At 41.4% G+C, this 21005-nt stretch overlaps 1 protein-coding gene and 1 non-coding gene across 3 annotated transcripts in view; both read left to right on the top strand.

The window, feature by feature from the left end:
• SCFD2 (sec1 family domain containing 2) overlaps positions 1-21005 on the top strand; it is a 514139-nt gene that overhangs the window by 119322 nt on the left and 373812 nt on the right. The window lies entirely within an intron of this gene.
• LOC112439786 (U6 spliceosomal RNA) lies at positions 4567-4673 on the top strand. The gene has a single exon (XR_003028006.1). It is a non-coding gene; the product is annotated as a U6 spliceosomal RNA (small nuclear RNA).

A 21005-nucleotide genomic window follows, 5' to 3' on the forward strand; every position in this document is an offset into this window, starting at 1 on the left:
CAAATCGCTGGATTTAGTTTACTAATATTTTCCATAGAAATTTGCATTCATGCTCACAGGTGAAATTAGGATTTTTTCTTTCTTTTTTTGAGACAGGTCTTGCTCTGTCACCCAGGTTGGAGTGCAGTGGCATGATCTCAGTTCACTGCAACCTCCGCCTCCTGGGTTCAAGTGATTTTCCCATGTCAGCCTCCCGAATAGCTGGAATTACGGGTGTGCACCACCACACCCAGCTAAGTTTTGTATTTTTTTGTAGAGATAGGATTTCGCCATGTTGGCCATGCTGGTCTCGAACTTCTGATCTCAAGTGATCTGCCTGCCTTGGCCTTCCAGTGTTGGGATTACAGGCATGAGCCACTGCACCGGGCCTGTATTTTTTCTTTATTGTTCTGCCATGGTCTGGTTTTCCAAAAAAGATTATATTATAATAGTTTAGTAAAGTCAGTTAGGGTTTTACTTTTTCTATTCTCTATTTGTTTAAAAAAGGAATTATCAGTTGCTTAAAAGTAAAACACTCCAAAAAATAACCTGGACCTATTGCTTTGTTGTTGATATTTATAATTATAATAATATAAGTAATAGTAAGTGATTCAAAACTATAATTTCTTCAATTCTTTATCGCTTTGATTTATCTTCTGTCAGAGGTGATTTTAAATTACTCACAATGATTGTGAATTTACCAATTATACCATTTTAAAACATATTTCTATCTCTATCACTGTCTTTATCTCTGTCTTCATTAAAAACTATGAGCTCATATTACTTTCATAGTTCTTTTTTAAATTTTTTTGAGACAGGGTCTCACTCTATCACCCAGATTGAGTGCAGTGGCATGATCACCACTTAGTGTAGCCTCGACATCCCGGGCTCAAGTGATCCTCCCACCTCAGACTCCTGAGTAGCTGGGACTACAGGAATGCACCAGCACTCCTGGCTCATTTTTATTTTTTATTTTTGGTAGAAATAGGATCTTTCTGTATTGCCCAGGCTGGTCTCAAACTCCTGGACTCAAGTGATCCTCCCGCCTTGGCCTACCAAAATGTTGGGATTACAGGCATGAGCCACTGCACTTGGTCTAATATCATAGCTCTAGTCTAACAGCACAGGGTTCATTCCAGTTTTCCCCCTTTCCATAATTGCACCTCCCTTCTCTGACAGTGAGGAACTTGTCTCCCATTATCCTTGACATATTTAATTACTTTATCATCCCCACTGTGTGTAACTAATCTTCCATTAGAGTTGCTTCCCCGTGGCGTGGATGCCTCCTCACCTCACCTGGGCTCTCCCTTCCTGCTCCAGGCCATGGCCAAGCCCACACGGATGTTCTCTCTCACTTCATACAGAGGCACCCTTGTGGAAACCTCCCCATAGGGATGCTCTTCTACCTCAGTTGAGCTCTGACATCTCACCCTGTGCTGCCCCTGCCTCTGCCTTCTTCATAGAGGCCCTCCTCATGCCTCTCGGGCTCCAGCACCCCACACCAAGCCCACACTGTGGCTCCTATAGCACAGATACCCTCCTCATTCTGCAGGCTCTGACACTTTATGCCGAGTCGCTACCATTGCTACTGCCTTCTTAGGTGCCCTCACCACCCCGCTCAGAGTCCTACACCGCATCCTGGGATGTTGTTGTCACTCAACCTCCACCTGGATACCTTTTGTCACCTGCTTTGGTTCTGACAACCCATGCAGGGCTGCTGCTTCATTCTCCCCTGTCCTCTAGTCTCCCCATCCCTTTGAGATGTCCTCTTCACCCCACTTGGGTCCTGGTAGTCGTATGGACACCATCCTTATCTTGCTCAGGTTGTGATCCCCTGCCCTGGATCCTCACTTCCACCACCTTCCACGTGGATGCCCTTTCCATCCCCTTGGGTTCCAACAACCCCTGCGAGACTGTCCCACCCCCATGCACAAATGCCCTCCTCACCCGGTTCTGGCTCTGACACCATGCTCTGGACTGCCATTGTCTCCCCTGTGGACACCCTCTTCATACTCGTGGGCTCTGACAACCTGCCCTAAGCCACTATTGTGCCCTCCTTCATTCCCCCTGCCCTACCGTATGGACAATCTCTTCACCCTGCTGCTGTCTACATCACATGTCCTCTAAAGTGAGCCCCACTCCAAAATCTTATAAAATTGGTTCAAAACAAGACTATACAGAGATTTTCTCCTGAGAATGATAATCTTTCTAGATAAGCTTACTAAAGTTTTCTGAAGAAATCTGACATATTAATTCTAAGCCATTTTTTATTTATAATTAATTTTTGGAATCTTTTGTTCCATATTAGACTCTTAGACTATTAGATGTGATCATGGTAATTGGTGTGGTTCTTTCAACAACTGAAGAAAGAATTGAAAGACTGAGGAACCCCAGGCATGGTGATACACATCTGTAGTTTCAGCTACTCAGGAGGCTGAAGTAGGAGGATTACTCAAAGTCAGGAGTTTGAGGCTGCAGTGGCCTGTGAATAGCCACTGCGCTCCAGCCTGGCAACACAGAGAGACCCCTTTGCCTCCGCCCAATCTCTTAAATAAATAAATAAGATTGGGGAAAAGAAGTAAACATTTAAAATACTAAAATCCTACTTTTATCATAATTGCATATCACCCTGACCAGTACTGTGTTCTCAGTCACTTCTGGGTCCTTACATAACGGGTTTTAGCATAGGCGAATGTATAAACTGATCATCGGAATGCTCTTTGTTTATGGACATGCTTACTTTACATAGTATATACTCATCCATTAGTTTAACAAGTCATAATATATGAGCAGCTGCCCCTTTTACAGGCTTTGGTTTGAAAGTAGGGCATTTGTGTTTATTTTGAGCATGAGGACAACCTTTCGTTTTTCCCCAAGGGCTTTGGAGCCACCAAGAAATTTCAGCTAATGTTGAGAATTGTTTATGTCTTGGGAGACTCATTTCCACCACTTTCTACCAGGCCTCCATCACCGAAACCTCAATGTTTACTTTATGGCCTAAGTAATGTTATAGACAACCTTAGCTAAAAAAAAGAAATCGGTCTTAGAAATCTACAATTAAAAATAGGTTACTGCATTTCTTCTACTTACAATGGTTTTGGTGATCTAACAACTAGCCAGCAAGAGACCTGAGGACTATTTGTAAGATTTGTGTTGGACTTACACTCCTAGAAACAATAGATTTATACACTTAATTTCTAAAGATAATATTATATGCTTAAAAGAGAAACCTTTTTGAGTATTCTTGGGGAAAATCTAATATTTGTTAGCAGTGAGTATAATTTGAAAAGCCGAAGGAGATAAAGCATCTTCATGACTCCTTTTTTCTCTCTCTTATCTCTAAGGTCCAATATCACTGTCAGTGTTTTAGGCATTGAATACATCTGTGCTAGTTATAAAATAATTCTGATTTTGCTTCAAATTTAAAGTGTAGAAAAGAACAAGTTTAAACTGATCGTGGATATGTTTATGATTCAATTAGTGAGTGTTTTCACAAAGTAGCTTTGCCTTTTAATTAAAGTACAAATTCATTTAATTTGGTGAAATGGTGTAAAGTATGAAGAATTCCTTTCTTGTAGTATAGCAAGAGAGTTTGGCTTAGTTTCCTCATCTAAAGAGAAATAAAGTATCTACCTCATAGTGTTATTGTCAGGATTGAGTGAGATTACATGTGTATTAATACACATATTTATGTGTCATGTATTAATACACATAATACATAGCTAAGAATAAATTATCTACCTCACAGTGTTATTGTCAGGATTGAGTGAGACTATATGTGTATTAATACATAACTAAGTACAGTAAATCCTCAATAAATAGTCATTATTATTTATTCTTTCAGCTGGGTCAAAAATATTACAAATGCTGTCTTATTTTATGTGAGTAATGCCTTTAATATATTCTCACCTGGATTTTGGTTTCCTAAATTAAAATTTATTAAGGAAGAATGAGTTTGTCACTTAGAAAAATGTTACTATCTTTTTATATTTACTGTTTGATAATGTTAGACAGTATTTCTCTTTAAACCTTGATTTAAAGCCCACTTTTTCTGCAATGGATGGCTGATGTTTTTATGCTAGTCATCACAAGAAAAAAGCTTTTTTTCCCCATTAAAAATTTATTGGCCAGGCCTGGTGGCTCACACCTGCAATCCTGAGGCAGGAGGATCACTTGAAGCCAGGAGTTCAAGACCAGTCTGGGCAACATAGTGAGACCTTGTCTGTACTAAAAATGAAAAAAAAAAAATTAGCTGGATGTGGTGGTGCATGCCTGTGGTCCCAGCTACTCAGGAGGCTGAGGCAGGAGGATCACTTGAGCCCAGGAGGTCAAAGCTGCAGTGAGCCGTAATTGCGTCACTGCATTCCAGCCTGGGTGACCCTGTCTCAAATAAATAAATAAATAAATAAAAGGCAAAAGAAAACAATTATTTTATAGGCATGTTTATACCACTTATTATAAAACTATAACAATGTAATTGTTATAGTTATAACAATAACTAGTGCTTGAACTTCAAAGAGAATGAAACAACTGACCTTTTTGTCAAAATTACACAGCAAATAAATGACCCTTTAAATTGTGCATTAGGTGCTCTCTTTGGCAGCACATATACTAAAATTGGAATGATACAGAAAAGATTAGCATGGCCCCTGCACAAAGATGACATGCAAATTCGTGAAGCATTTCACATTTTTAAAATCTAGAATAAAAGTAAAAATTAAAGAAAAATTGTGCATTAGCAAACCCACTATGTTTTTTAAGCCTTATGCTGTTTCTACTTGTCTTAAAAAATGGCATGGTGTATTGGTGTGAGTGGTAATAATAATAATAAACATAATCCTCATTGGATTCAGAAAACTTTGAAACCCCAGAAAAGATTTTGTGGGATAAAATCAAGGTATCATAGAGTGAGAACACTGAAAAGTAATATGTATTCTTGAATGCTGCCCAACATCTGATTTCCCCTCTATAAAATCACTGAAGAGTAATACAAGGAAAAAAACCTTTTATTTTGACTATAACTTATTGTGGTTATAAAATGATAGCAAACAATGTATTAAGCAGCTGTGTTTAAACTTCCTACTTCCTAAACATATACTTTATAAATATATATGTAATATATCCATCTCCAGTTATTTCTTTAGGTAGAATTTATACTTTAAATTAAAGCAATCCAGCTTGGAAAATGGTTTTTTAATAAAATATAAATAAGTTATAAAGTCACTCAAGAAAATTGAGGTAAAATATAGCTTTAGTTTTAAGTTTTATCTCTTTGCAATAAAAAATAGGCATCTATTTTATTGGCTGCCAAAGTAGTTTTTAATAGGTAGGATTGGTTTTTTAAAATATATTGAATGTTAGATAGTATCTTTCTATAGCAAATCAAGTTTACCTAAGCTAAGTAATAGTATGTCTGCTAATTTTCTAATAAATTGGCGGATTTTACTTTCTAAGTCCTCTAGTGCCTCTATTAGCTCTCACGCCATATGGCTTGGCTTGGAAATATGATGGCTCATTTTAGTGCCATTCCTGACTTCACCAACACCCTGGGAGGTTCTGTTTTATAATGCCTTCTTTTTAGCCATTTATAATTAGGATTGAGTTTTTCTGAGAAGAAGTTTCCACCACACTGCTTCTCTGTGGGCCTTGCTATTCAAGAGTCATTTGGCAGCATGGGGTATTGTCACTTGCAAAAGCATCTTTGGAGATTTGGATTAAGATGGCGGATAGGAGACAGGACTAGCTTGCAGCTCCCACTAAGAGCAGTGTGTGGAGATTCACATCGTGAACTTCTGCTCCAAGAACCACTGCAGGAACATGCCAGGAAAGCTGAGAGAATGCACAGACCATTTGGAGGAACTGGATCACTACTGCAGGCTCCCTGAGATGCTGAAAAACTGAGTCTGCTTGCTTTCTCAGTGGAGAGGCTGGTGGTCTGGGGAAGTTCTCAGCCCTGGTCATTGGCTGCCTGGAAATAAACTTGGTCCTATTGCTGGGGCACAGTGGGCATGATACCAGCCTTTAGGACTGTAGTCTACATGGGAGCGGGGTGAAGCCTGAGACTGCCGGCTTTACCCCTTTTCCCTGGTGATCTGTGTGATTCAGCAGAGGCAGCTATAATCCCCCTGGGAACATAACTCCATTGGCTTGGGAACTATACCACCATCTCCCACAGTAGCTGCAGCAAGCCTCGCCCAAGGAGAGTCTGAGCTCAGACACACCTATTCCTGCTCCCACCTGGTGGTCTTTCTCTACCAGCCCTGGTTGCCAAAGACAAAGGATATAATCTCTTGGGGGCTCTATGGCCCTGTTTACTGCCTGAAAAACCTGAATACTTAACCAGGCAACCATGGGGCAAGTTTGCATCCTCCTATAGTACTGCAGCTGATGCACTCTTGAAAGCGCCACCTCCTGGCTGGAGGCCAACCGACAAAAAAAAAAACTGCGCTAAACAAAAATACAACCAAGGACCCTCACAGAGTCCACTTCACTCCCCTGCTGCCTCCACTGGAGCAGGTGCTGGTATCCATGGCCAAAAGACCTGAAGATGGATCACATTATAGGACTCTTTGCAGACACTCCCCAGTACCAGCCTGAAACCTTGTAGCTCCGCTGGTTGGCTAGACCCAGAAGAGCAAAAATGATCACTGTAGTGCAGCTCTCAGGAAGCCCCATCCCTAGGGGAAGAGGGAGAACAGTTCATCAAGGGAGCACCCCACGAGACGAAATAATCTGAACAGCAGCCCCGAGTCCCAGATCTTCCCTCTGACATAGTTTACCTAAATGAGAAGGAACCAGAAAAACAATTCTGATAATATGACAAAACAAGGTTCTTTAACAGCCCCAAAAGATCACATTAGCTTACCAGCAATCCAAACCAAGATGAAATCTCTGAATTTCCAGAAAAAAAATTCGAGGGTCGATTATTAAGCTAATCAAGGAGACGCCAGAGAAAGGTGAAGTCCAACTTAAAGAAATCAAAAACATGATGCAGGATGTGAAAGGAAAAATGTTCAGTGAAATAGACAGCATAAATAAGAAACAGTCACACTTCTGGAAATCAAAGACACACTTAGAGAAATGAAAAATGCACTGGAAAGTCTCAGCAATAAAATTGAACAAGCAGAAGAAAGAACTTCAGAGCTCAAGGACAAGGCTTTCGAATTAACCCAATCCATCAAAGACAAAGAAAAAATAATTCTAAAAAATGAACAAAGCCTCCAGGAAGCTTGGGACTATGTTAAGCATCCAAACCTAAGATAATTGCTTTTCCTAAGGAAGAAGAGAAATCTAAGAGTTTGGAAAACATATTTGAGGGAATAATTGAGGAAAACTTCCCCAGCCTTGCTACAGATCTAGACATCCAAATACCAGAAGCTCAAAGAACACCTGGGAAATTCATCACAAAAAGATAATTGCCTAGGCACATAAAGTCAAGACAAAGGAAAGAATCTTGAGAGCCGTGAAGCAAAAGCATCAGGTAACGTATAAAGGAAAACCTATCAGAGTAACAGCAGATTTCTCAGCAGAAATCCTACAAGCTAGAAGGGATTGGGGTCCTATTTTTAGCCTCCATAAACAGAACAATTATCAGCCAAGAATTTTGTATCCAGCAAAACTAAGCTTCATAAATGAAGGAAAGATACAGTCTTTTCTAGACAAACAAATGCTGAGAGAATTCACCACTGCAAGCCAGCACTACAAGACTGCTGAAAGGAGTTCTAAATCTTGAAACAAATTTTTGTGATACACCAAAATAGAACCTCCTTAAAGCATAAATGTCAAAGGACCTATATAACAATAACACGATGGGAAAAAAAAGACATCCAGGCAACAAATAGCATGATGGATAGAATAGTACCTGACATCTTAATACTAACATTGAATGAAAATGGCCTAAATGCTCCACTTAAAAGATACAATATGGCAGAATGGATAAGAATTCACCAACCAAGTTTCTGCTGTCTTCAGGAGACTCATCTAACACATAAGGACTCACATAAACTTAAGGTAAAGGGGTGGACAAAGATATTCCATGCAAATGGACACCAAAAGTGAGCAGGAGTAGCTATTCTTATATCAGACAAAACAAACCTTAAAGCAACAGCAGTTAAAAAAAGAGGGACCTTATATAATGATAAAAGGACTAGTACAAAAGGAAAATATATAATGATAAAAGGACTAGTACAAAAGGAAAATATCACAATCCTAAATATATATGCACCTAACATTGGAGCTCCCAAATTTATAAACAATTACTGCTAGACTTAAGAAATCAGATAGATGGCAACACAGCAATAGTGGCGGACTTTAATACTCCACTGACAGCACTAGACAGGTCATCAAGACAGAAAGTCAACAAAGAAACAATGGACTTAAATTGTTCCTACAACAAATGGACTTAACAGATATTTACAGAACATTCTATCCAACAACTGCAGAATATGCATTCTATTCATCAGCACATGGAATGTTCTCCAAGATAGACTATATGATAGGCCACAAAACAAGTCTCAGTAAATGTAAGAAAATATAAATTATAGTAGATACTCTCTCAGACCACAGTGGAATAAAATTGGAAATCAACTCCAAAAGGAACCCTCAAAACCATGCAAGTACATGGAAATTAAATAACCTGCTCCTGAATAATCTTTGGGTCAACAATGAAATCAAGATGCAAATTAAAAGTCTGAACAATAATAGTGACACAACCTATCAAAACCTCTGGGATACAGCAAAAGGTGCTAATAGGAAAGTTTATAGCATTAAATGCCTACATCAAAAAGTCTGAAAGAGCACGAATAAACTAAGGTCACATCTCAAGAAACTACAGAAACAAGAACACACCAAACCCAAACCCAGCAGAAGAAAAGACATAACAAAGATCAGAGCAGAACTAAATGAAATTGAAACAAACAAGCAAACAAACAAAAATACAAAAGATAAATGAAACAAAAAGCTGGTTCTTTGGAAAGATAAACAAAATTGATAGAATATTAGCGACATTAACCAAGAAAAGAAGAAAGACGATCCAAATAAGCTCAATTAGAAATGAAACGGGATATATTACTACTGATACCACAGAAATACAAACGATCATTCAAGGCTACTGTGAACACCTTTACATGCTTAAACTAGAAAACATAGAGGAGATGGATAAATTCCTGGAAATATACAACCCTTCTAGATTAAACCAGGAAGATATAGAAACTCTGAACAGACCAACAACAAGCAGCAAGATTGAAATGGCAATAAAAAAATTGCCAACAAAAAAAGTCCAGGACCAGATGGATTCACAGCTGAATTTTATCAGACATTCAAAGAATTGGTATCAATCCTATTGACACTATTCCACACAATAGGGAAAGAGGGAATCCCCCCTAAATCATTCTATAAAGCCAGTATTACCCTGATATCAAAATCAGGAAAAGACATAACCAAAAAACAAAACTACAGACCAATATCCCTGATGAACATAGATGCAAAAATCCTCAGCAAAATACTAGTGGACTGAGTCCACCAGCATGTCAAAAAGATCATCCACCATGATCAGTTGGGTGTCATACCAGGGATGGAGGGATGGTTTAACATTCACAGGTCAATAAATGTGATACACCACATAAACAGAATTAAAAACAAAAATCACATGATCATCTCAGTAGATGCAGAAAAAGCAATGGACAAAATCCAGCATCCCTTAGTGATTAAACCCTCAGCAAAATCAGCATAGAAGGGACATACCTTAAGGTAATAAAGGTTGTCCATGACGAACCCACTGCTAACATTATACTGAATGGGGAAAAGTTGGAAGCATCCCCTCTGAGAACTGGAACAAGACAAGGATACACACTCTCATCACTTCTGTTCAACATAGTACTGGGAGTCCTAGCCAGAGCACTCAGCCAAGAAAAGGAAATAAAAGGCATCCAAATCTGTAAAGAGGAAGTTGAACTCTTGTTGTTTGCTGATGATATGATCGTATACCTAAAAAACCCTAAAGATTCATCCAGAAAGCTCCTAAAACTGGTAAATGAATTCAGCAAAGTTTCAGGATATGAAATTAATGCACACAAATCTATAAACCACTATATACTTTGCTATACACCAGCAACGACCAAGCTGAGCAGCAAATCAAGAACTCAACCCCTTAACAATAGCTGCAAAAAAAAAAAATACCTGGTTATATATCTAACCAAGGAGGTGAAAGACCTCTGCAAGGTAAACTACAAAACACTACTGCAAGAAATCATAGATGATACAAACAAATGGAAAGACATCCCATGCTCAAGGATGAGTAGAATCAATATTGTGAAAATGACCATACTGCCAAAAGCAGTTTACAAATTCAGTGCAATTTCTGTCAAAATACTACTATCATTCTTCACAGAACTAGAAAAACAATTCTAAAATTCATATGGAACCAAAAAAGAGCCCGCATGGCCAAAGCAAGACTAAGCAAAAAGCAAATCTGGAGGCATCACATTACCTGAATTCAAACTATACTATAAGTCCATAGCCACCAAAACAGCATGATTCTGGTATAAAAATAGGCAGATAGACCAGTGGAACAGAATAGAGAACCCAGAAATAAAGCCAAATACTTAACAGCCAACTGATCTTTGAAAATGCAAACAAAAACACAAAGTGGGGAAAAGACACCCTATTCAACAAATGGTGCTGGGATAATTGGAAAGCCACAGGTAAAAGAATGAAACTGGATCCTCATCTCTCACCTTATACAAAAATCAACTCAAGATGGATCAAAGACTTACATCTATGACCTGAAACCATAAAGATTCTAGAAGATAACATCGGACAAACCGTCTAGATATTGGCTTAGGCAAAGACTTCATGACCAAGAATCCAAAAGCAAATGCAACAAAAACAAAGATAAATAGATGGGACATAATTAAACTAAAAAGCTTCTGCACAGCAAAATAAATAATCAGCAGGGTTAATAGACAACCCACAGAGTGGGAGAAAATCTTTACAATCTATACATCTGACTAAGAAGTAATATCCAGAATCTACACAGAATTCAAACAAATCAGCAGAAGAAAACAAACAATCCCACCAAAAAGTGGGCTAAGGACATGAATAGACAATTCTCAAAAGAAGATATAGAAATGGCTGACAAGCATATGGAAAAATGCTCAACATCACAAATTATCAGGGAAATGCCTATCAAAACCACAATGTGATACCATCTTACTCCTGCAAGAATGGCCATAATAAAAAAATAAAAAAATAGATATTGGTGTGGATGTGGTGAAAAGGGAACACGTTTATACTGTTGTTGAGAATGTAAATTAGTACAACCACTATAAAAAACAGTGTGGAGATTCCTTAAGGAACTAAAAGTAGATCTACCATTTGACCCAGCAATCCCACTACTAGGTATCTACCCAGAGGAAAAGAAGTCATTATAGGAAAAACACACTTGCACACACATGCATGGTTATAGCAGCACAATTTGCAGTTGTGAAAGTATGGAACCAGCCCAAATGCCCATCAATCAATGGGTGGATAAAGAAAATGTGTTATGTATATGTGTATGTATATATATATACATACACACACATACACACACACACACCATGGAATACGACTTAGCCATAAAAAGAAACAAAATAATGGCATTTGCAGCAACCTTGATGGAATTGGAGATGATGATTCTAAGTGAAGTAACTCAGGAATGGAAAACCAAACATCTTATGTTCTCACTTGAAAGTGGGAACTAGGTTATGAAGACACAAAGACATAAGAATGATACAGTGGACTTTGGGGACTTGGGGGAATGTGTGTGTAGGCGGGGGATAAAAGACTACACATTGCTTACAGTTACACTGCTTGGGTGATGGGTACACAAAAATCTCAGAAATTACTGGTAAAGAACTTATTAATGTAACCAAATACCATTTGTTTCTCCAAAACCTATTGAAATAAAAAATTCTAAAAAAAGTCATTGACAAGACTTGATGCTATCAAGGTTGGCAGTCAGGAAGATGGGCTGGATATGGAGCGAGAACAAGTGAGGATGACTTGGAAACCACTAGCACCTTTGAGTCTTTCCTTTATGGCCCTCGATCAATGATAAGCATCATCTGCTCAGCCTTCCTTCTACTTCCTAAATCTTATTAAGTTTCTCTTGCAGCCAACCCTATCTCATAACATGTAGGGAGGGACTTTTTTTCTTTATTGATCCTGTTTTGTATCTTTTTTGCTATTTTTTTAAAATATGAGTTTTTTTTTAAAAAAGAGAGCATGCATAATGCAGAAAAGATTGTATTGGACTAATGATTTCCAGACATAAAGAGATTTTTAAATCTAAAAAAAACTATGATATCATTTGAATGAAGAGTAAAGAAAGAGGCAAAAAAAAATAATCTCCAAAGGCAGAGTTGGGTGCTCTTTACACATTAGGAAGAGATTTTGATAAGGTTTTTCCTGGGAAGAAAAATTGTGGAGCATTATTTTTTGCAATATTGTATCAAAAAACCCCACAAAAACCCAACATGGAAAATTTTTTTTTATTACAGTATAACAACATTCTCCCACTCCTGATTTCCATCAAGAAGAGTTTTCCTGTAATCCCAGCACTTTGGGAGGCCGAGGCAGGCGGATCACGAGGTCAGGAGATCGAGACCATCCTGGCTAACACGGTGAAACCCCGTCTCTACTAAAAATACAAAAAATTAGCCGGGCGTGGTAGCGGGCGCCTGTAGTCCCAGCTACTCGGGAGGCTGAGGCAGGAGAATGGCGTGAACCCAGGAGGCGGAGCTTGCAGTGAGCCGAGATCGTGCCAATGCACTCCAGCCTGGGCGACAGAGCGAGACTCCGTCTCAAAAAAAAAAAAAAAAAAAAAAGAAGAGTTTTCCTATGGTCTTAGCCTTTCTCTGACCCTCTTTTAGTGAGAGGGATGTTCTATCTGATTGGTAAATTTGGAATGATGGAATAAGAAGTGGCTCAACTCTACCTCTTCTCCGCTTAGGAGGCGCCCTGACTATACAGAGCACTGCGGGGCTCAGCCTTCCAGGGTTAGGATCTGCCTTTATTGTGTGACAGCTGCTGTTTGTTTCTGCACTCTTCTTCACATTGAACTGACTATAGGGAACAGGTACTCTGTCCTGCCCCTTCATGGGAGGCCTAGCCTGCTCATAGCTTGCCTGTGACCGAGAAGAAAAGGCTGCCTTCTGGAGCCCCATATTAGCAAGCTCACTTGGCTAATAGACCTCACATTCTACCACCTGGTTTGGCCTCTCTATCTCTATTAAAGGTGATATTTGGCTTCGTGTGTGTGTGTGTGTGTGTGTTACACTTTTATTTTAGGTTCAGAGACGCATGTGTAGGTTTGTTACATAGAGAAACTCGTGTCATGGGAGTTTGTTGTACAGATTATATTGTCACTGTGTTAGTCCCTTCTCACACTGCTATGAAGAAATACCTGAGACTGGATGATTTATAAAGAAAAAAGGTTTAGCTCTCCCTCTCCCTCCCCCTCCCCATCCCCCTCCCTCTCTCCCTCTCCCTCTCCCCACGGTCTCCCTCTCCCTCTCTTTCCACGGTCTCCCTCTGATGCCTAGCCGAAGCTGGACTGTACTGCTGCCATCTTGGCTCACTGCAACCCCCCTGCCTGATTCTCCTACCTCAGCCTGCCGAGTGCCTGCCTGCCGCCACACCTGACTGGTTTTCGTATTTTTTTGGTGGAGACGGGGTTTTACTGTGTTGGCCGGGCTGGTCTCCAGCTCCTAATCGCGAGTGATCCGCCAGCCTCGGCCTCCCAAGGTGCCGGGATTGCAGACGGAGTCTCGTTCACTCAGTGCTCAATGGTGCCCAGGCTGGAGTGCAGTGGCGTGATCTCAGCTCGCTACAACCACCTCCCAGCTGCCTGCCTTGGCCTCCCAAAGTGCCGAGATTGCAGCCTCTGCCTGGCCGCCACCCCGTCTGGGAAGTGAGGAGCGTCTCTGCCTGGCCGCCCATCGTCTGGGATGTGAGGAGCCCCTCTGCCTGGCTGCCCAGTCTGGAAAGTGAGGAGCGTCTCTGCCCGGCCACCATCCCATCTAGGAAGTGAGGAACGCCTCTTCCCGGCCGCCATCCCATCTAGGAAGTGAGGAGCGTCTCTGCCCGGCTGCCCATCGTCTGAGATGTGGGGAGCGCCTCTGCCCCGCCGCCCCGTCTGGGATGTGAGGAGCGCCTCTGCCCGGCCGCGACCCCATCTGGGAGGTGAGGAGCGTCTCTGCCCGGCCACCCCGTCTGAGAAGTGAGGAGACCCTCTGCCTGGCAACCGCCCCGTCTGAGAAGTCAGGAGTCCCTCCGCCCAGCAGCCGCCCCGTCTGAGAAGTGAGGAGCCCCTCCGTCCGGCAGCCACCCCGTCTGGGAAGTGAAGAGTGTCTCCGCCCGGCAGCCACCCTGTCCGGGAGGGAGGTGGGGGTCAGCCCCCGCCAGGCCAGCCGCCCCGTCCGGGAGGGAGGTGGGGGGGGTCAGCCCCCCGCCCGGCCAGCCGCCCCATCCGGGAGGGAGGTGGGGGGGTCAGCCCCCCGCCCGGCCAGCCGCCCCGTCCGGGAGGGAGGTGGGGGGGTCAGCACCCCGCCCGGCCAGCCGCCCCGTCCGGGAGGTGAGGGGCGCCTCTGCCCGGCTGCCCCTACTGGGAAGTGAGGAGCCCCTCTGCCCGGCCAGCCGCCCCGTCCGGGACGGAGGTGGGGGGGTCAGCCCCCCGCCCGGCCAGCTGCCCCGTCCAGGAGGTGAGGGGCGCCTCTGCCCGGCCGCCCCTACTGGGAAGTGAGGAGCCCCTCTGCCCAGCCACCACCCCGTCTGGGAGGTGTACCCAACAGCTCATTGAAAATGGGCCATGATGCCAATGGAGGTTTTGTGGAATAGAAAGGGGGGAAAGGTGGGGAAAAGATTGAGAAATCGGATGGTTGCTGTGTCTGTGTAGAAAGAAGTAGACGTGGGAGACTTTTCATTTTGTTCCGTACTAAGAAAAATTCTTCTGCCTTGGGATCCTGTTGATCTGTGACCTTACCCCCAACCCTGTGCTCTCTGAAACATGTGCTGTGTCCACTCAGGGTTAAATGGATTAAGGGCAGTGCAAGATGTGCTTTGTTAAACAGATGCTTGAAGGCAGCATGCTCCTTAAGAGTCATCACCACTCCCCAATCTTAAGTACCCAGGGACACGAACACTGCGGAAGGCAGCAGGTTCCTCTGCCTAGGAAAACCAGAGACCTTTGTTCACTTGTTTATCTGCTGACCTTCCCTCCACTATTGTCCTATGACCCTGCCAACTCCCCCTCTGCGAGAAACACCCAAGAATGATCCATAAAAAATAAATAAATAAATAAATAAATAAATAAATAAATAAATAAATAAGAAAAAAAAAAGAATAGGAAGTATTTGCTGGGTGCGGTGGCTCACACCTGTAATCCCAGCACTTTGGGAGGCCAAGGCGGGCAGATCACGAGATCAGGAGATTGAGACCATCCTGGATAACACAGTGAAACCCCGTCTCTACTAAAAATACAAAAATTAGCTGGGCGTGGCGGTGTGTGCCTGTAGTCCCAGCTGCTGGGGAGGCTGAGGCAGGAGAATGGCATGAACCCAGGAGGTGGAGCTTGCAGTGAGCCAAGATTGCGCCACTGCACTCCAGCCTGGGTGACAGAGCGAGACTCCATCTCAAAAAATAAAATAAAATAAAATAAAATAAAAAGAACATGAAGTGTTTGCTTCCCTGATGGCACCAGCCACACTTTCAGTGCTCAGTAGCCCCATGGCCAGTGGCTACAGTAGTAGATAGTGCCACATTGAAAATTTCCTTCATCTCAGAATAACAGAAATGGTCAGCACTGGTCTAAAATGACATGGGTCGGCCAGGTGCAGTGGCTCAAGCCTGTAATCACAGCACTTTGGGAGGCTGAGGTGGGTGGATCACCTGAGGTCAGGGGTTCGAGACCAGCCTGGCCAACATGGTGAAACCCCATCTCTACTAAAAATAAAATAAAATAAAACAAAAGAAAAAAAGAAAAAAAGAAAAAAGGTTTAATTGACTCACAGTTCCACATTGCTGGGGAGGCCTCAGGCAACTTAAAATCATGGCAGAAGGCAAAGGAGAAGCAGGCACCTTCTTCACAGGGTGGCAGGATGGAGTGAGTGCACGCAGGGGAAACGCTGCCAGGCACTTATAAAACCATCAGATCTTGTGAGATTCACCCATTATCATGAGAACAGCATGGGGGAAACCACCCCCATGATCCAATTACCTCCACCTGGTCCTGCTTTTGACACGTGAGGATTATGGGGATTACGATTCAAGGTGAGATTTGGATGAGGACACAGAGCCAAATCATATCATTCATTCAGCCTGGTACTCAATAGTTATTTTTTCTGATCCTTTCCCTTCTCCACCCTCCACCCTCAGGTAGGCCCCAGTGTGTGTTGTTCCCCTCTATTTGTCCATGTGTTCTCATCACTTAGCTCTAACTTATAAGTGAGAACATGTGGTATTTGGTTTTCTGTTTCTATGCTACTTTGCCAAGGATAATGATCTCCAGCTCCATCCATGTTCCTGCAAAGGACATGATATTTTCTTTTTTGACTTTGTTATTTATTTTTTTTATAATTATACTTTAAGTTTTAGGGTACATGTGCACAATGTTCAGGTTAGTTACATATGTATACATGTGCCATGCTGGTGTGCTGCACCCATTAACTCGTCATTTAGCATTAGGTATATCTCCTAATGCAATCCCTCCCCCCTCCCCCCACCCCACGACAGTCCCCAGAGTGTGATGTTCCCCTTCCGGTGTCCATGTGTTCTCATTGTTCAATTCCCATCTATGAATGAGAACATGTGGTGTTTGGTTTTTTGTTCTTGCGATAGTTTACTGAGAATGATGATTTCCAATTTCATCCATGTCCCTACAAAGGACATGAACTCACCATTTTTTATGGCTACATAGTATTCCATGGTGTATATGTGCCACATTTTCTTAATCCAGTCTATCATTGTTGGACATTTGGGTTGGTTCCAAGTCTTTGCTATTGTGAATAGTGCCACAATAAACATACGTGTGCATGTGTCTTTATAGCAGCATGACTTATAGTCCTTTGGGTATATACCCAGTAATGGGATGGCTGGGTCAAATGGTATTTCTAGTTCTAGATCCCTGAGGAATCGCCACACTGACTTCCACAATGGTTGAACTAGTTTACAGTCCCACCAACAGTGTAAAAGTGTTCCTATTTCTCCACATCCTCCCCAGCACCTGTTGTTTCCTGACTTTTTGATGATCGCCATTCTAACTGGTGGGAGATAGTATCTCATTGTGGTTTTGATTTGCATTTCTCTGATGGCCAGTGATGATGAGCATTTTTTCATGTGTCTTTTGGCTGCATAAATGTCTTCTTTTGAGAAGTGTCTGTTCATATCCTTTTCCCACTTTTTGATGGGGTTGTTTGTTTTTTTCTTGTAAATGTGTTTGAGTTCACTGTAGATTCTGGATATTAGTCCTTTGTCAGATGAGTAGGTTGCAAAAATTTTCTCCCATTTTGTAGGCTGCCTGTTCACTCTGATGGGAGTTTCTTTTGCTGTGCAGAAGCGCTTTAGTTTAATGAGATCCCATTTGTCAATTTTGCCTTTTGTTGCCATTGCTTTTGGTGTTTTAGACATGAAGTCCTTGCCCATGCCTATGTCCTGAATGGTAATGCCTAGGTTTTCTTCTAGGGTTTTTATGGTTTTAGGTCTATTGTTTAAGTCTTTAATAATCCATCTTGAATTAATTTTTCTATAAGGTGTAAGGAAAGGATCCATTTTCAGCTTTCTACATATGGCTAGCCAGTTTTCCCAGCACCATTTATTAAATAGGGAATCCTTTCCGCATTGCTTGTTTTTCTCAGGATTGTCAAAGATCAGACAGTTGTAGATAAGCGGCATTATTTCTGAGGGCTCTGTTCTGTTGTATTGGTCTATATCTCTGTTTTGGTACCAGTACCATGCTGTTTTGGTTACTGTAGCCTTGCAGTATAGTTTGAAGTCAGGTAGTGTGATGCCTCCAGCTTTGTTCTTTTGGCTTAGGATTGATTTGGTGATGCGGGCTCTTTTTTGGTTCCATATGAACTTTAAAGTAGTTTTTTCCAATTCTGTGAAGTAAGTCATTGGTAGCTTGATGGGGATGGCATTGAATCTATAAATTACCTTGGGCAGCATGGCCATTTTCATGATGATTGATTCTTCCTACCCATGAACATGGAATGTTCTTCCATTTGTTTGTATCCTCTTTTATTTCACTGAGCAGTGGTTTGTAGTTCTCCTTGAAGAGGTCCTTCACGTCCCTTTTAAGTTGGATTCCTAAGTATTTTATTCTCTTTGAAGCAATTGTGAATGGGAGTTCACTCATGATTTGGCTCTCTGTTTGTCTGTTATTGGTGTATAAGAATGCTTGTGATTTTTGTACATTGATTTTGTATCCTGAGACTTTGCTGAAGTTGCCTATCAGCTGAAGGAGATTTTGGGCTGAGATGATGGGGTTTTCTAGATATACATTCATGTCGTCTGCAAACAGGGACAATTTGACTTCCTCTTTTCCTAATTGAATACCCTTTATTTCCTTCTCCTGCCTAATTGCCCTGGCCAGAACTTCCAACACTGTGTTGAATTGGAGTGGTGAGAGAGGGCATCCCTGTCTTATGCCCATTTTCAAAGGGAATGCTTCTAGTTTTTGTCCATTGAGTATGATATTGGCTGTGGGTTTGTCATAGATAGCTCGTATTATTTTGAGATACGTCCCATCAATACCTAATTTATTGAGAGTTTTTAGCATGAAGGGTTGTTGAATTTTGTCAAAGGCCTTTTCTGCATCTATTGAGATAATCATGTGGTTTTTTTCTTTGGTTCTGTTTATATGCTGGATTACATTTATTGATTTTCATATATTGAACCAGCCTTGCATCCCAGGGATGAAGCCCATTTGATCATGGTGGATAAGCTTTTTGATGTGCTGCTGGATTCGGTTTGCCAGTATTTTATTGAGGATTTTTGCATCAATGGTCATCAAGGATATTGTCTAAAATTCTCTTTTTTTGTTGTGTCTCTGCCAGGCTTTGGTATCAGGATGCTGCTGGCCTCATGAAATGAGTTAGGGAGGATTCCCTGTTTTTCTATTGAGTGGAATAGTTTCAGAAGGAATGGTACCAGTTCCTCCTTGTACCTCTGGTAGAATTCGGCTGTGAATCCATCTGGTCCTGGACTCTTTTTGGTTGGTAAGCTATTGATTATTGCCACAATTTCAGATCCTGTTATTGGTCTATTCAGAGATTCAACTTCTTCCTGGTTTAGTCTTGGGAGAGTGTATGTGTCGAGGAATTTATCCATTTCTTCTAGATTTTCTAGTTTATTTGTGTAGAGGTGTTTGTAGTATTCTCTGATGGTAGTTTGTATTTCTGTGGGATCGGTGGTGATATCCCCATTGTCATTTTTTATTGCATCTATTTGATTCTTCTCTCTTTTCTTCTTTATTAGTCTATCAAGTTTGTTGATCGTTTCAAAAAACCAGCTCCTGGATTTATTGATTTTTTGAAGGGTTTTTTGTGTCTCTATTTCCATCAGTTCTGCTCTGATCTTAGTTATTTCTTGCCTTCTGCTAGCTTTTGAATGTGTTTGCTCTTGCTTCTCTAGTTCTTTTAATTGTGATGTTAGGGTGTCAATTTTAGATCTTTCCTGCTTTCTCTTGTGGGCATTTAGTGCTATATATTTCCCTCTACACACTGCTTTGAATGTGTCCCAGAGATTCTGATATGTTGTGTCTTTGTTGTCATTGGTTTCAAAGAACATCTTTATTACTGCCTTCATTTCATTATTTACCCAGTATTCATTCAGGAGCACCTTGCTCAGTTTCCATGTAGTTGAGCAGTTTTGAGTGAATTTCTTAATCCTGAGTTCTAGTTTGATTGCACTGTGGTCTGAGAGACAGTTTGTTATAATTTCTGTTCTTTTACACTTGCTGAGGAGAGCTTTGTATTCTGTTGATTTGGGGTGGAGAGTTCTGTAGATGTCTATTAGGTTTGCTTGGTGCAGAGCTGAGTTCAATTCCTGGGTATCCTTGTTAACTTTCTGTCTCATTGATCTGTCTAATGTTGACAGTGGGGTGTTAAAGTCTCCCATTATTATTGTGTGGGCATCTAAGTCTCTTTGTAGGTCTCTAAGGACTTGCTTTATGAATCTGGGTGCTCCTATATTGGGTGCATATATATTTAGGATAGTTCTTCTTGTTGCATTGATCCCTTTAGCATTATGTAATGGCCTTCTTTGTCTCTTTTGATTTTTGTTGGTTTAAAGTCTGTTTTATCCGAGACTAGGGTTGCAACCCTTGCCTTTTTTTGTTTTCCATTTGCTTGGTAGATCTTCCTCCATCCTTTTATTTTGAGCCTATGTGTGTCTCTGCATGTGAGATGGGTTTCCTGAACACAGCACACTGATGGGTCTTGACTCTTTATCCAATTTGCCAGTCTGTGTCTTTTAATTGGAGCATTTAGTTCATTTACATTTAAAGTTAACATTGTTATGTGTGAATTTGATCCTGTCATTATGATGTTAGCTGGTTATTTTGCTCGTTAGTTGATGCAGTTTCTTTCTAGCCTTGATGGTCTTTACAATTTGGCATGATTTTGCAGTGGCTGTACCAGTGGTGACAAAATCTCTCAGCATTTGCTTGTCTGTAAAGTATTTTATTTCTCCTTCTCTTATGAAGCTTAGTTTGGCTGGATATGAAATTCTGGGTTGAAAATTCTTTTCTTTAAGAATGTTGATTATTGGACCCCACTCTCTTCTGGCTTGTAGAGTTTTTGCCGAGAGATCCGCTGTTAGTCTGATGGGCTTCCCTTTGTGGGTAACCCGACCTTTCTGTCTGGCTGCCCTGAACATTTTTTCCTTCATTTCAACTTTGTGAATCTGACAATTATGTGTCTTGGAGTTGCTCTTCTCAAGAAGTATATTTGTGGCGTTCTTTGTATTTCCTGAATCTGAACGTTGGCCTG

This window comes from Pan paniscus, chromosome 3 (genome assembly GCF_029289425.2).
Source record: "Pan paniscus chromosome 3, NHGRI_mPanPan1-v2.0_pri, whole genome shotgun sequence".
Lineage (NCBI taxonomy): Eukaryota > Metazoa > Chordata > Mammalia > Primates > Hominidae > Pan > Pan paniscus.